Source organism: Pinus tabuliformis, chromosome J (assembly GCF_031772625.1).
Source record: "Pinus tabuliformis cultivar Carrire ecotype Pingquan chromosome J, CPIR1, whole genome shotgun sequence".
Taxonomy (NCBI): Eukaryota; Viridiplantae; Streptophyta; class Pinopsida; order Pinales; family Pinaceae; genus Pinus; species Pinus tabuliformis.
In genome coordinates, this window is record NC_142295.1 from 1163826826 (window position 1) to 1163842200 (window position 15375).

Genomic DNA, 15375 nt, shown 5'->3' on the forward strand with positions numbered 1-15375 from the left:
GATAGCATATGTTCCAAATGCAGTGGTTAAAGATATTTTAATTCAAGAAGGAATTGAAGGCAAAAGGGGCAAATGGATTGCAAATATGCTGGAATATGACATTGAGATAAAGTCCACTAAACTGATAAAAGGACAGGGTCTAGCCAAACTGATTACCGAAACCAATTTCCAAGCCCTTGACATTAATGAACTAGACAACGAACAGGAGCTAGCGACTCCACGGATCAGCCAAGCCTTTTTAGAATCACCTTGGTATGATGACATATGTTTTATATTGTTAAACTTGCATGCTCCTCCATGGTTGTCCAGAACTAAAAAAAGATTTTTAAAGATGAAAGCTACAAAGTTTTGTATCTTAGACAGTGACCTGTTTTGGAAGAATCAAGAAGGAATTTTACTTAATTGCCTAACATTGAATGAAACTGATAGTGTTATGAAGGAGTTTCATGCAGGGGACTGTGGAGGACACTTATATTGGAAATCTACAACTGATAAGATACTAAGGGCTGGTTACTATTGGCCCTCTCTGTTTGCCGATGTAAAGAAATTTGTTGTTTCATGCCATAAGTGCTAGATCTTTGAAGGCAAAAGAAAGCTGTTGCCCTTACCCCTTAACCCCATTTCAACCGAGAAACCATTTCAACAATGGGGTTTAGACTTCATTGGGGAAATCCACCCATCATCCTCAGGCCAGCATAAGTGGATTTTAACTGCCACAGATTACTTTACCAAGTGGATAGAGGCCATCCCTTGTAGTCAAGCCAATGACTCAACCATCATCCAATTCCTAGAAACCAACATCCTGTCCAGATTTGGCTTTCCTGAAAAAATTATCACAGACAATGCTGTTGCCTTTAAATCCAAGAGAATGATCAGCTTTTTCCACAAATACCACATTATTCTAGGTCACTCCACAGCCTATTACCCTCAAGGTAATGGTCTGGCTGAGTCATCCAATAAACGCCTCATTTATATCATCAAGAAAGTCTTGGAGGAGAACAAAAAGAATTGGCACAAGAAGCTTGTGAATGCCCTATGGGCTGACAGATTGACAACTAAAAGATCCATTGGAACAAGCCCATATGAATTGGTTTATGGAATGGAGGCAAGATTCCCTTCATCTTTGGGAATCCCAATGATCAAGCTGCTACAAGAGATTCAAGTTGAGCCTAATGATATCCAAAGGAGGGTAAATCAAACCATTCATTTACAGCAAACAAGAGAGCAATTATATCACAGAGCTCAGATTTTACAAGAGAAGCTGAAAAGAATGTTTGATAAAAGAACAAAGGCCGAAGACTTCTTCATCGAAAACAAAGTGTTAAGGTGGGATTCAAGGAGAGAAGATAGAGGAAAGCATGGCAAATTCGATTTCCTGTGGAAAGGCCCATTCATTATTCAAGTTGTGCAAGGAAATAACACATATTTTCTGAAGAATTTGGATGGCACCGAAACTAAAAATGGCCCTGTCAATGGGCGAATGCTCAAACATTACTTTGATCCCTTTTGATGTATATAAATCAGATCTATATTTGTACATTAATATTTGTAGTTTCAGCATTTTATTTACAGCAGTTCGATAAGGAATAACGCAAAAAATTTTGAAGGAAGGATCAAGGAAGAGCACCATTTTGATCGTTGTTTTGAATTTACCTCAAAGGAAGTGCTCAGGCAGATTTGAATATGTTTATAAGCACTCAGAAGGCAAGAAGCAGAGCTGTAATTTTACTGCGATACAGCTCAAAAGTAATACTGCATAACAGCTTACAAGAATTCAGTCAAAAGCATCCAAGAGAAGGAAGTTTTCAGATTACAGCAACCGTTGAAGACTAAGGCATTCTGACCTGCTGTTCTTGGCTTTTCATCTAGAAAAGCCATCCCCATGTGGAGCCACTGTTAGCCTCCTATACTAATAGGTTTCATTTTTCATGATTGACAGTGGAAGTGCCAAATTGTTCATTCTTTCCATGCTGCAAAGATTTCATATTTCCTAGAAAAACTCAGAAAATTAAAAAAAAATATGTAAAGAGGGTATACCCTAAAAGAATAATCAAAGGGCAAAAATAAGAATGAATGGGCCAAAGAGAAAAATGAAAGAAATGAACCCCAATCAAAAGGCCAGGAAAGTGTGCTAGCTCAAATGCCACTACTATATTCCATTTTTTGAAGAACTATTCCATTTTGAAGAGTTTCACAGTTAAGGGAAGGCCAAACAGCTTAATCTTGGCTTCCCTAGGTTTAAATTGCTTGTTTTAGAGATAAAGAATAAAGATCTGTCCAAACTGTTTAATCTTGGCAGATTAGTAGATAGGTAGAGAATCAAGGGTGCTCAACAGCTTAATCTGAGCCCCAGGAAGAAATAAGGATAGATTTAGATAGGACGATAGCCAAAAGAAAAGAGGAAAAGTTGGGTTTGCTAGTCTAAGTGCACCCAAACAAAAAGAATAAAAAATGCTAAGTAAGTAGGCTGGGTAAGCAGTTTTGAGGTTGTAGAATGAAGACTTGTGATAAATTTTGTGTTTCAAAAGCGTTAAATCTACTTCAGATCACAAGTGCAAGGCAATTATCCCTTTGGAGCAGCTCAAGCGAGGCATGACTAACTTCCCCTTCTTCCTTTTTCCCCAAATCATTTCCTAATCTCCCCTAGAGATGTTAAGATCTGCTTAATATCTCAAAAATTCATCATATTCCATAACATTTTCCTAAGTAAAGGTCTGCTTTGCTTATAGGTGCTCATATTTCTGCTATGAGTCCTATTTCCCCTTTGTAGCCTAAGATTTCTATGCTTAGCACTTTCTGATCAAAATCCATATTAATTTCTAACTTTATTATATAAATCCCCTGATTTCCCCCTCCCCTTATTAAAAATATGTTAAAAATCCCCTTTATGTACATATCCCCTCCTTTGGTTGAAATATAACCATAAATATTGCTTTGGGAATTACTAAGTTCACCTGAAACTTAGTAAGAACCCTCTTCCTATGCATTTGGACCCCTTCCGATGCATTAAAAACCTCTTCCGACTTTAAAAAAAAAACCCTCCTCCGATCTCATTTATCCCCCTCCGACGCGATATCGCATTCGGAGGTAGCAATAGCAATGTTGGCCCCATTTGTTTATGCCTCCATGACAAACCTCCGATGTGATTTTCGCAAATCGCATGTCGCAATGTTTTTATGCCCATATTTCATGTCTCCGATCCATCCTCCGATGCGATATCGTTGTCGCACCCAAAAGCGATATCGTTATCACGAGCATTCCTATCACAAGCCCCCATTTTTCTATCGCATATATATAAGTCCCGACCTCTCGCCCTCCACCGACGCGATATGCCAATTGTGCATCAGCTGTCCGATCCCCCTTCATCTAATGGCCCATATCCCATCGCTTCGTCGCTTATATATAAAGCCTTTGCCCCCATGACCCCTTCCGATGCGATATTGCAATCTAATCGCAGCCGTTGGATCTGCTCTCGCTAGATCCAACGGCCCTAATGTATTCCCTACTACAGTGATCGCTCCCGCCCCCGCAAAGCTCAAATTTCCTATGTAAAGTGATTTTTTGCCTTATAAAGGTAAAAAGGCTATTTTCCTCATATTTCTCAATCTGCGCCCGCGCGCGCTTCCAGTTCAAAGGAAGCTTAGTCATTTCTTCACCATTTTTTATCGCCTCGGCCCAAATTTGCTCCGGACAACGAGCACGGCCTCAGCACAAGCTACCAGTCCACAAATCCTCCTCTATTATGCAGTTTTTAGTCCTTTCTTGATAATATTTTGATCGGCCAGTGCCGAAACAGTCCCAAAGTCTGCAGAAAGCACCGCAGTAGTTCCTTTTTGCCATAAAGTGGTAGGCAAGGACGATTTAGCAGAGTTAAAGTGTATCAGTGGGGCAAAAGAGTCCCGATTGAACGAAAAGTGTATCAGAGCAGCCGAAAAGAGTATCAGTTAAAGAAAATCAGTGTAGGACTTAATGCCAAAGCAGATGAGCATTAAAGAAGATTGCAGCAAGTCAAAGAGTATCAATGGAAAGTTTAAAGCCATTAAAGGCTCATCAGATCGAGATTAATGCACATTAAAGCCACCTAAGAGCAGCGGATCAGAGATCAAGAAGCAGTTATTGCAGAATGAACAGCACAGAGCCAAAAGGACACATATTAACTCATGTTTTGATGCAGCTGCCTCCAGCGCAGCTCAAAATAGATATTTTTGCTTTACTTGCAGTAGAAGTTAGGTTAATCGCAGTTATTTCCTCAGATCTTTTATCAGATTTGTTTTGTAGATATTTTTCTTATAATGCCTCCCCAGACAATGTTTTAAGGGTTGGTTGGTTGGTTGATGAAGTCATTCTAGACTTGTGTTGTAAGCCTGAGAACTTTTATGAACAAAGATTGCTGGAATGTTTGCTTATGAACAGGATGGTCGTGGTTTTAATGGCTGAAGAGCAAAATATGGAATTCGCGTGCTTCGTCATGGTTCAATAAGTCTTTCTCACTTGTCTTTTAGTTTCTATGTTTAGTATATCATCTATGTATCATGATCTAGATTGCAGGAAAAAAGAATAGCTCAGACGTTACTTAACTGTACTTTGTGCTCAATTTTTGTGATTTCTCTATGTTTTCTTCATAATTATTCATGAATATGTATACTTCATTGATCATGTTTATGCTAGTTCCCTCATTTCTGAATGTTGTTTAGGAATCCTTCATTGCTCCTAGATATTATTCATTCACTTTCCCACTGTTAGCTGAATGAAAGATCCTTAATTGCCTTTCTTTCCCTGACCTCCATTTCATCTTAAATTCCAGCTCTGAAGATTGTTCCATGTTTAGTTATCCTGCTCTGTATTCCTCTCTTTTTACCAAAGAAAACACACTCGGCAGTTCATATTCATTGACTCCATGCCCAATGGTCTAAACTTCTCACACTTTGCATGCCATCTCTATTTGAAAACATCACCCATCCCACCAAAATCAAGACAAACTCATGCATATCATAACTAGCCTAAAATCACCCCAAAACAAAGCTCAATTTTAAAGAAAGAGCCCTCTCTGGTTGCAGGTAGGCTAGGACCTGCAATCCAAAGATTGGTTTGTGGTTACCTCGGCTGTATCCCTTAGGATCCAAGGGACAACCTGAGTGATAACATCAATTGGCAACTCCACTGGGGAAAAATCCTTAGAAAATTCCAAAAAACAAGTTCAGAAGCTGGCTCCAAAGAAGAAAACTCGCTATACCAGGTCAAATCCAGACCCAGCTCCCCAAGCAATTTTTGAAAATCCCAATTTAATCCCAAAGACCCTCAGGAAACAAGAGGGAAAAGATGATATTGCTGATTCAAGTCCTGAAACAATTCAGCAAAGCTATATTCCAACCCCTACTAAAGTTTCATTCCATCCTCGCACTGTTCCAACTTCTCCTAGTTCATCATCCACCTCTCAAAGCACCTTTTCTACACCTCCATCCGATACACATACTCCTACTATTATCTCCACTCTTCCATTTGTTCCATTTCTTCCTGTTGTTCCATTTATCCCTGTAAATATGGCGAATCCTTATGCACCTTTACATTTACCCACAAATCCAGGGGCTATGCCTCAGTATTATCAAACCAAAATCACATATTTTGATGGTACTGGTTCTTACATAGCCCTGCAACATACCAAGAAAATGCAGGACTATTTTGAGAATTATGAAATAGATGATGATCATGTAAGAAGGAAGATTTTTGTCCAAAGTTTAACAGGTGATGTAAGGCCCTGGTTTAGAGCTTTCCCTGCAAATTCCATACCTTACCCAGAGGCTCTTTCCCAAAAATTTCTTAACAGATGGGAGAAAAGGAAAGATCCACTGCACATATTATCCGAATATGACACCATAAAAAGAGGTCCACAAGAAGTTGTCTTAGACTATTGTGCTAGATTCAACAATGTTTACAATGCTATTCCACAAAACCTTAGACCTCCACCTAATCTAGCTTTATACAAATTCCCTGATGGATTTGATTCTGACTTGGCATATCAATTGAGGGAAAGAGCCCCTCAAAGCTTAGCAGACATGCAGAATGTAGCTGTTAGTGTGGAGGCAAACCTGATCGCCAAGCAAAACAGAGCAAGAGCTGAGAGAAGAACTACTTTTAAAGAAGAACCTTCAGCAATTGAACAAAAACTGGATGCAATCATCAATACCGTGCACAGTATTGGAGATAGAATGGGAACTATTGAAAGAAAATCATCATGGGAAGGACAACAAGGTAATGCTATAAGAAACCCAAAATTTAGGAAAAATCAAAACCCAAATGTTGGAAGGGCTAGCCCCGACCATGATATAATACCTCCTTTTCAAGAAAACTATGCTGAAGCATCAACATCTAGTGAGCCAACAGAGGAATCTCAAATCAACTTAATGGGTTTAAACAGTGAGCATCAAATTTTTCTAACCCAACAAGACCAAGACGATCATGATATCAATCAATTCCAAACCAAGTCCGGAGAATCATTTGACTTTAGAGAAGGCTATGATGCAGTAGTATATGAGGTTCACAAGAAGTACAAATTGGGAACCAGAACAATAGATGTACCTGAACCTATCAAACCAAAGGATACTAAACAGCCAAAGAAGATAACAGACAAAGATGTTTTCACAGAACCCTCTGAAGAAACAGTCCCAAATCCAAAAGAAGTGACTGTAGAATATTTTCAGACATGCAGACCTTTAAGAACCAACCATTGGTATGCTCTTCCTCAAAAGAGAATTCAAACAACACTCCTAAAAGCCTTTACAAATAGAAATAATTCAAGATAGCACTGATAATCAAGAGAAAATCACTGAAAGTGCAATTGAAAAAGAAAAATTTGCCAGTCACAGTACTAATCTCAATTGGAGAAACCCTTCGATTTAGAGGCAGAAATTGGTAAATTAAAGATATCTATTCCTCTCTCTGAGCTTGCTAAACATGATGTATATAGACAGAAAATCAAAAGGTCGCTGCAAATTCTAGAGAATAGGGATGATGTTTGTTAGATAAACTTGACTCAGGATAGAGTCAAAGTTGACCAGGTTAAACATTAATGGTTTTGGGGCACATGGTATTGTGCACCCATAGTATTCTACCCGTGGTATTATATGTAATGGAGCTTATAGAAGGCTGGAAGGACTTCGTTGTAATGCAAGACCTGGAGGTGAGCGGTGAAGGCTCACTTGATTGGATTGGCCAAGGTTTTGGCCAATGCTAATAAGATCTTATTAGGTTGGGCTTTTCCCCAGATTTGGGGTTTTCTCAGATAAACATATGTGTTTATGTGTTTATGGTTGTTGCTGGTTATTTTTATATTTATTCCTCTCAGTAATGATTTATGTTATGCAGTAAATTTCTTAACAACTGGTATCGAAGCCAGTTTCCTTGTAAGATTATGGATCGTTTTATTAGCCAATAAAGTTCATGATGTTGAAACATTGTGTAAAGAGAGTGATTTTACTAGATCTGTCACATCTGATGTTTGAAGATGTAGATTCAGTGGTTGCGCGCTTCCATAAAGTCAAATATGGTGTAGATCTCAAGTTTAGAGCGAGGTTTCCCCTAAATGACCTGCTAGTCGATGGCAGTGAGTAGTAATGGTTAAGGCCATGGATCAAGTGACAAGGTCTGAGATTCTACAGCAGACTATGGATTGAAGTGCGTTGACAAAGCCAGAGTCATAGGCGGTGGAAGAAGCACCGGTTCGCGTTGTGAATTTGCTAGCGCTGGTAAGATCTGCTGTGGTTCTCAATATCGACTACTAAGAGTCTGGCATGAGACGTCAATAAAGCATCGAAGGCAGGTTAGGTCTGAGGTACGGGGCTTCGGTGACGAGATACTCGCAGGTCGTTAAAGCTGGTTACAGGTTCGAATATCTAAGAGAGATTCTGTTTCTTGTCACCTTTCCGTGGTTTTCCTAATCATTATGAATGCAGGCTAATTCGAACACCATGGAGATCGACTCCCAGGGCCTAGGTAAGAGCTTGCTGGAGATATCTCGGCTTGACTATGTTTTGAATCTTTTCGTAAATGGCAAGGGGGGATCTGGGGGTGATGATGGGGTCAGCTTCCGTTTTGAGGGAACATTCGCAACTGTTGATGCTGTTGACTACATCTCTGGCCATCTTGATTGGTTGCATTTTGTTCCTTGTTTTGCAGAGAGGGGGATCGGCTCCCTTGAGCCATCGGAGAAGCGAACCGTCCTGGTGAAGTCACCCTAGGCGAGGATTTCAAGGACTCATCTCAGAAATTAAAGGTAGTTAAACTTGGCAAGAAGAAGCAAAGAAATGAAACAAGGATGCCCGCAATTGAGAGAGGATGGGTCAAAATCACAGCAGCAAAAAAAAATAAAAAAAATTAATGAAGTCAAAATTATTGCATGTAAATAGGCATACTACTGTAAGACCTGGTAAGGCATGTGTACCCCTCGGTGATCACTGGTAAAGTCTGGGTTAGACCTAGGTGCTAGGGGGGATGTCGGGTTAACAATACCCCGGGTAAAAACTCTGAGGGGGGTAAGAGCTAGAGTGAGTGGGATTGTCTCACTTAGCAGGTTTGGTTGGAGTTAGTCAAGGAACCCCAAGTCAAGTTTAAGGGGGGAATTGTTAGGTAAACTTGACTTAGGATAGAATCAAAGTTGACCAGGTTAAACATCAATGGTTTTGGGGCACATGGTATTGTGCACCCATAGTATTCTGCCCGTGGTATTATATGTAATGGAGCTTATAGAAGGCTGGAAGGACTTCATTGTAATGCAAGACCTGGAGGTGAGCGGTGAAGGCTCACTTGATCGGATTGGCCAGGGTTTTGGCCAATGCTAATAAGATCTTATTAGGTCGGGTTTTTCCCCAGATTTGGGGTTTTCTCGGATAAACATCTGTGTTTATCTGTTTATGGTTGTTGCTGGTTATTTTTATATTTATTCCTCTCAGTAATGATTTATGTAATGCAGTAAATTTCTTAACAATGTTAATGTCTTAGATGATCAACCTGAGCTGCTTTTCGGTCCTGAAGTCGATGGTAAAATAGCAAATGGAGGAGTTCTACCCTTTTATGTCAATTTACACATCCATGACAAAGTGTTACACAATGCAATGTTTGATTCAGGTGCTTCACACAACCTAATGCCCAAAGTTGTAATGGAGAAGCTAAACCTAGATATCACTAGACCATACAAAGACTTATTCTCATTTGATTATAGTCAAGTCAAGTGTTTAGTCCTAATTAAGGATTTGTCTGTGTCCTTGGTCCAATACCCAACCAAAACAATCCTGATGGACGTGGTGGTAGTTGATATTCCACCCAAATATGGGATGCTCTTATCAAGATCTTGGGGAGCCAAACTCTAAGGATCTTTGCAATTAGACCTCTCTTATGCCACTATTTCAGTCTTTGGGCAACCAAAGAGATTATATAGAGAAACACTAATGAAATATGTGGTCGGTAGTGAAGAAAAGCCCCAAAACTTTCCTATCTATTCAATCCATTCTTATATGGATTCTTTCATCTTGTTTAATGCTGATACAAGTCCTCTGAATGATGATAAGCCTTTGGCTTTAGAGTAAGAAATATGCAAAAATGAAGAATCAATTTCCTAAAGCATTGAAATTGTTCAAACAATTGATGCAACCAACACACAAAGAAAACTACCTGAAACAGAAAATTTAAATCTTCCCACTCCAAAAATGATTACAACTCCCAATGCTAGTCAGGACCAAGAAATCCTATGGTATTTAGAGTTTGATGGCTCGGTAAATAAACTAGGAGCAAGGGCAGGAGTATGGACCCACAATAGGAAAAACAACCATGCAGAAGGTCATGCCTATAGATTAAATTTCAAATGCACAAACAATATGGCCGAGTATGAAGCCCTCCTTTTAGGCCTTAAACTGATCAAAGCTCTAGGAGCAACAAAAAACTCAATTCTTGTAGATTCGGATCTGATTATACAACAAATGAAGGGAAATTTTGTCACAAATGATCAGAGATTGAGAGCTTACAGAAGAGCAGCCATGGAAATACTCAATACCTTCTCAGAATCCCAACTTACTAAAATATCAAGAAACCATAGCTTACGTGCGCATAGCCTAGCAACTTTTGCCAGCACATGCAAGCTGCCATTTGAGCCCAATCACCATTTCACAGCTGAAATAAAAAACAGGCCTGCAGTCCCAAACAATGTCAAAGATTGGCAAGTCTTTGAAAATGATGCACAGATTAATAATTTCCTGACCTTACAAGAAGAATTTTCAAGTTTAAACATTGATGAAGATTCCATGGATGAACAACAACAAGAGGTAAGCAAAGATAAGCAAACTATATCAGCTGAGGCAGCTAAACAAATTTTGCGTCCAACAACTTTTAATGACAAAAATATACAAGAGCTCAAGCATATGAATTTGGATGAAATAGCTGAAGCAGAGGCTGAAGTTATTGAACTGAAAGAAAATTTCATACCCACAGGCTTGACTCCCTTAGAAGACATATTTGATTCAAATGATATCCCCAAAAAGCCAAAGATACAACCCTTAAATGCTGCAATTGAAGACTGTAATATTGGGACCGCAGAAAAACCAAAAATGATAAAACTGTCCAGATCTGTGCCACCTGATCAAAAGCCAAAATATGTTGACTTGTTTAAAGAGTTCCAAGATGTTTTTGCCTGGAGTTATGAGGACCTCAAATCCTATGACACTTCAGTGATTCAACATACCATACCTTTGAAACCAAATCAAAAGCCTTTTAAACAAAAACTAAGGAGAATCAATCCTATGCTTCTCTTGTTGATTGAGAAAGAAGTGAAGAGAATGTTTCAAGCCGGAATTATTGCACCAATCAGATTTTCAGAATGGGTATCCAACTTAGTGCCCACAAGGAAGAAAATAGGTGAGATTAGATTGTGTGTTGACTTAAGAAATTTGAACAAAGTCTCTCTCAAAGACCATTACCCTTTACCCAAAATGGACCATATTTTACAAAGGGTTATGGGGTCTTCCCGAATTTCACTGTTAGATGGATTCTCAGGATTCAATCAGATCTTTGTTCACCTAGATGATCAGTACAAAACAACGTTCACAACACCGTGGGGTACCTTTAAATATGCTAAAATGCCTTTCGGACTCAAAAATGCAGGGGCCACTTTTCAGAGAGCCATGGACATAGCCTTTGCCAAAGAAATCCATGACTTCTTAGTGGTCTACCTTGATGATCTTACCCCATTTTCAAAATCTGACCAAGAACATTTAAAACATCTAAGACAAATATTCTTAACTTGCAGGAAATATGGCATATCTTTAAATCCAAAGAAGTCCCTGTTTGGCCTTAAGGAAGGCAAACTTCTAGGTCACATTATTTTGAAATATGGTATTAGGATTGACCCGGACAGAATTCAAGCTATCCTCCAAATCCCTTATTCAAGAAATATCAAAGAACTGCAAGCCTTTCTAGGGAAGATTAATTTCTTGAGAAGATTTATCCCAAACTTGGCTTTGCTGATAAAATTGTTAAACAATATGCTGAAGAGAGATTCTAAAGTTAAATGGTCTTTAGAAGCCAAACAAGCCTTTGAGGGCATCAAGATAGCCTTAACGCAAACACCAGTCCTGACAAGCCCGAGATTTGATAAAGATTTCATCATTTTTTCCTTTGCATCTGAACATACCATACCTATTGTCTTATTACAAAAGGATGATCAGGGATCTGAAAAGCCCATTGCTTTCTTCAGCACAGCCCATAGAGATGCGCCCTTGAAGTATCAAATCATGGAGAAACAAGCATATGCCTTTGTAAAAGCTATCAAAGATTTCAGAGTTTACATTTTATACTACCATGCGATAGCATATGTTCCAAATTCAGTGGTTAAAGATTTTTTAACTCAAGAAGGAATTGAAGGCAAAAGGGGCAAATGGATTCCCAATATCCTGGAATATGACATTGAGATAAAGCCCACTAAACTAATAAGAGGACAGGGTCTAGCCAAACTAATGACCGAAACCAATTTCCAAGCCCTTGACATTAATGAACTGGACAACGAACAGAAGTTGGCGACTCCACGGATCAATCAAGCCTTTTTAGAATCACCTTGGTATGCTGACATATGTTTTATATTGTTAAACCTGCATGCTCCTCCAGGGTTGTCCAGAACTAAAAAGAGATTTTTAAAGATGAAAGCTTCAAAGTTTTGTATCTTAGACAGTGCCCTGTTTTGGGAGAATCATGAAGGAATTTTGCTTAGTTGCCTAATATTGAATGAAACTGATAGTGTTATGAAGGCTTTTCATGCAGGAGACTGTGGAGGACACTTATATTTTAAATCTACAACTGATAAGATACAAGGGCTGGTTACTATTGGCCCTCTCTGTTTGTCGATGTAAAGAAATTTGTTGTTTCATGCCATAAGTGCCAGATCTTTGAAGGCAAAAGAAATTTGTTGCCCTTACCCCTTAAACCCATTTCAACCGAGAAACCATTTCAACAATGGGGTTTAGACTTCATTGGGGAAATCCACCCATCATCCTCAGGCCAGCATAAGTGGATTTTAACTGCCACATATTACTTTACCAAGTGGATAGAGGCCATCCCTTGTAGGCAAGCCAATGACTCAACCATCATCCAATTCCTAGAAACCAACATCCTATCCAGATTTCGTTGTCGCGAAAAAATTATCACAGACAATGCTGTTGCCTTTAAATCCAAGAGAATGATCAGTTTTTGCCGCAAATACCACATTACTCTAGGTCACTCCACAGCCTATTACCCTCAAGGTAATGGTCTGGCTAAGTCATCCAATAAAAGCCTCATTAATATCATCAAGAAAGTCTTGGAGGAGAACAAAAAGAATTGGCACAAGAAGCTTCTGAATGCCCTATGGGCTGACATATTGACAACTAAAAGATCCATTGGAACAAGCCCATAGGAATTGGTTTATGGAATCGAGGCAAGATTCCCTTCATCTTTGGGAATCCCAGTGATCAAGCTGCTACAAGAGATTCAAGCTGAGCCTAATGATATCCAAAGGAGGGTAAATCAAATCATTCATTTACAGCAAACAAGAGAGCAAGTATATCACAGAGCTCATATTTTACAAGAGAAGCTGAAAAGAATGTTTGATAAAAGAACAAAGGCCAAAGATTTCTTCATCGGAAACAAGGTGTTAAGGTGGGATTCAAGGAGAGAAGATATAGGAAAGCATGGCAAATTTGATTTCCTGTGGAAAGGCCCATTCATTATTCAAGCTGTGCAAGGCAATAACACATATTTTCTGAAGAATTTGGATGGCACCGAAACTGAAAATGGCCCTGTCAATGGGCGAATGCTCAAACATTACTTTGATCCCTTTTGATGTATATAAATCGATCCATATTTGTACATTAATATTTGTAGTTTCAGCATTTTATTTACAGCAGTCTGATAAGGAATAACACAACAAATTTTGAAGGAAGGATCAAGGAAGAGCACCATTTTGATCGATGTTTTAAATTTACCTCAAAGGAAGTGCTCAGGCAGATTTGAATATGTTTATAAGCACTCAGAAGGCAAGAAGCAGAGCTGTAATTTTGTTGTGATATAGCTCAAAAGTAATACTGCATAACAGCTTACAAGAATTCAGTCAAAAGCATCCAAGAGAAGGAAGTTTTCAGATTACAGCAACAGTTGAAGACTAAGGCATTGTGGCCTGTTGTTCTTGGCTTTTCATCTGGAAAAGCCATACCCATGTGGAGCCACTGTTAGCCTCCTATACCAAAAGGTTTCATTTTTCATGATTGACAGTGGAAGTGCCAAATATGTTCATTCTTTCCATGCTGCAAAGATTTTGTATTTCCTAGAAAAACTTAGAAAATTTAAAACAAAAATGTAAAGAGGGTATACCCTAAAAGAATAATCAAAGGGCAAAAATAATAATGAATGGGCCAAAGAGAAAAATGAAAGAAATGAACCCCAATCAAAAGGCCAGGAAAGTGTGCTAGCTCAAATGCCACTACTATATTCCATTTTTTGAAGAACTATTCCATTCTTGAAGAGTTTCACAATTAAGGGAAGGCCAAACAACTTAATCTTGGCTTCCCTAGGTTTAAATTTCTTGTTTTAGAGATAGAGAATAAAGATCGGTGCAAACTGTTTAATCTTGGCAGATTAGTAGATAGGTAGAGAATCAAGGGTGCTCAACAGCTTAATATGAGCCCTAGGAAGAAATAAGGATAGATTTAGATAGGAGGATAGCCAAAAGAAAAGAGGAAAAGCTGGGTTTGCTAGTCTAAGTGCACCCAAACAAAAAGAAGAAAAAATGTTAGGTAAGTAGGCTGGGTAGGCAGTTTTGAGGTTGTAGAATGAAGACTTGCGATAAATTTTGTGTTTCAAAAGCGTTAAATCTACTTCAGATCACAAGTGCAACGCAATTATCCCCTTGGAGTAGCTCAAGCGAGGCATGACTAACTTCCCCTTCTTCCTTTTGCCCCAAATCATTTGCTAATCTCCCCTAGAGATGCTAAGATCTGCTTAATATCTCAAAAATTCATCATATTCCACAACATTTGCCTATGTAATGATCTGCTTTGCTTAAAGGTGCTCATATTTCTGCTATAAGTCCTATTTCCCCTTTGTAGCCTAAGATTTCTATGCTTAGCGCTTTCTAATCAAAATCCAAATTAATTTCTAACTTTATTATATAAATCCCCTGATTTCCCCCTCCCCTTATTAAAAATATGTTAAAAATCCCCTTTATGTACATATCCCCTCCTTTGGTTGAAATATAACCATAAATATTGCTTTGGGAATTACTAAGTTCACCTGAAACTTAGTAAGAACCCTCTTACTATGCATTTGGACCCCTTCCGATGCATTAAAAACCTCTTCTGACTTAAAAAAAAAAAAAAAACCCCTCCTCCGATCTCATTTATCCCCCTCCGACGCGATATCGCAGTCGAAGGTAGCAACAGCAGTGTTGGACCCATTTTTTTATGCCCTGATGACAAACCTTCGATGCGATTTTTGCAAATCGCATGTTGCAATGGTTGTATGCCCATATTTCATGTCTCCAATCCATCGTCCGATGCGATATCGCTATCGCACCCGAAAGCGATATCGCTATCGGACCCGAAAGCGATATCGCTATCGAAAGCATTCGTATCGCAAGCCCCCATTTCGCTATCGCATATATATAAGTCCCGGCCTCTCGCCCTCTGCCGACTTGATATGTCTATTGTGCGTCAGCCGTCCAATCCCCCTTCATCTAACGGCCCATATCCCATCGCTCCGTCGCTTATATATAAAGCCTTTGCCCCCATGACCCCTTCCGATGCGATATTGTGATCTAATCGTAGCCGTTGGATATGCTCTCGCTAGATCCAACGGCCCTAATGTATT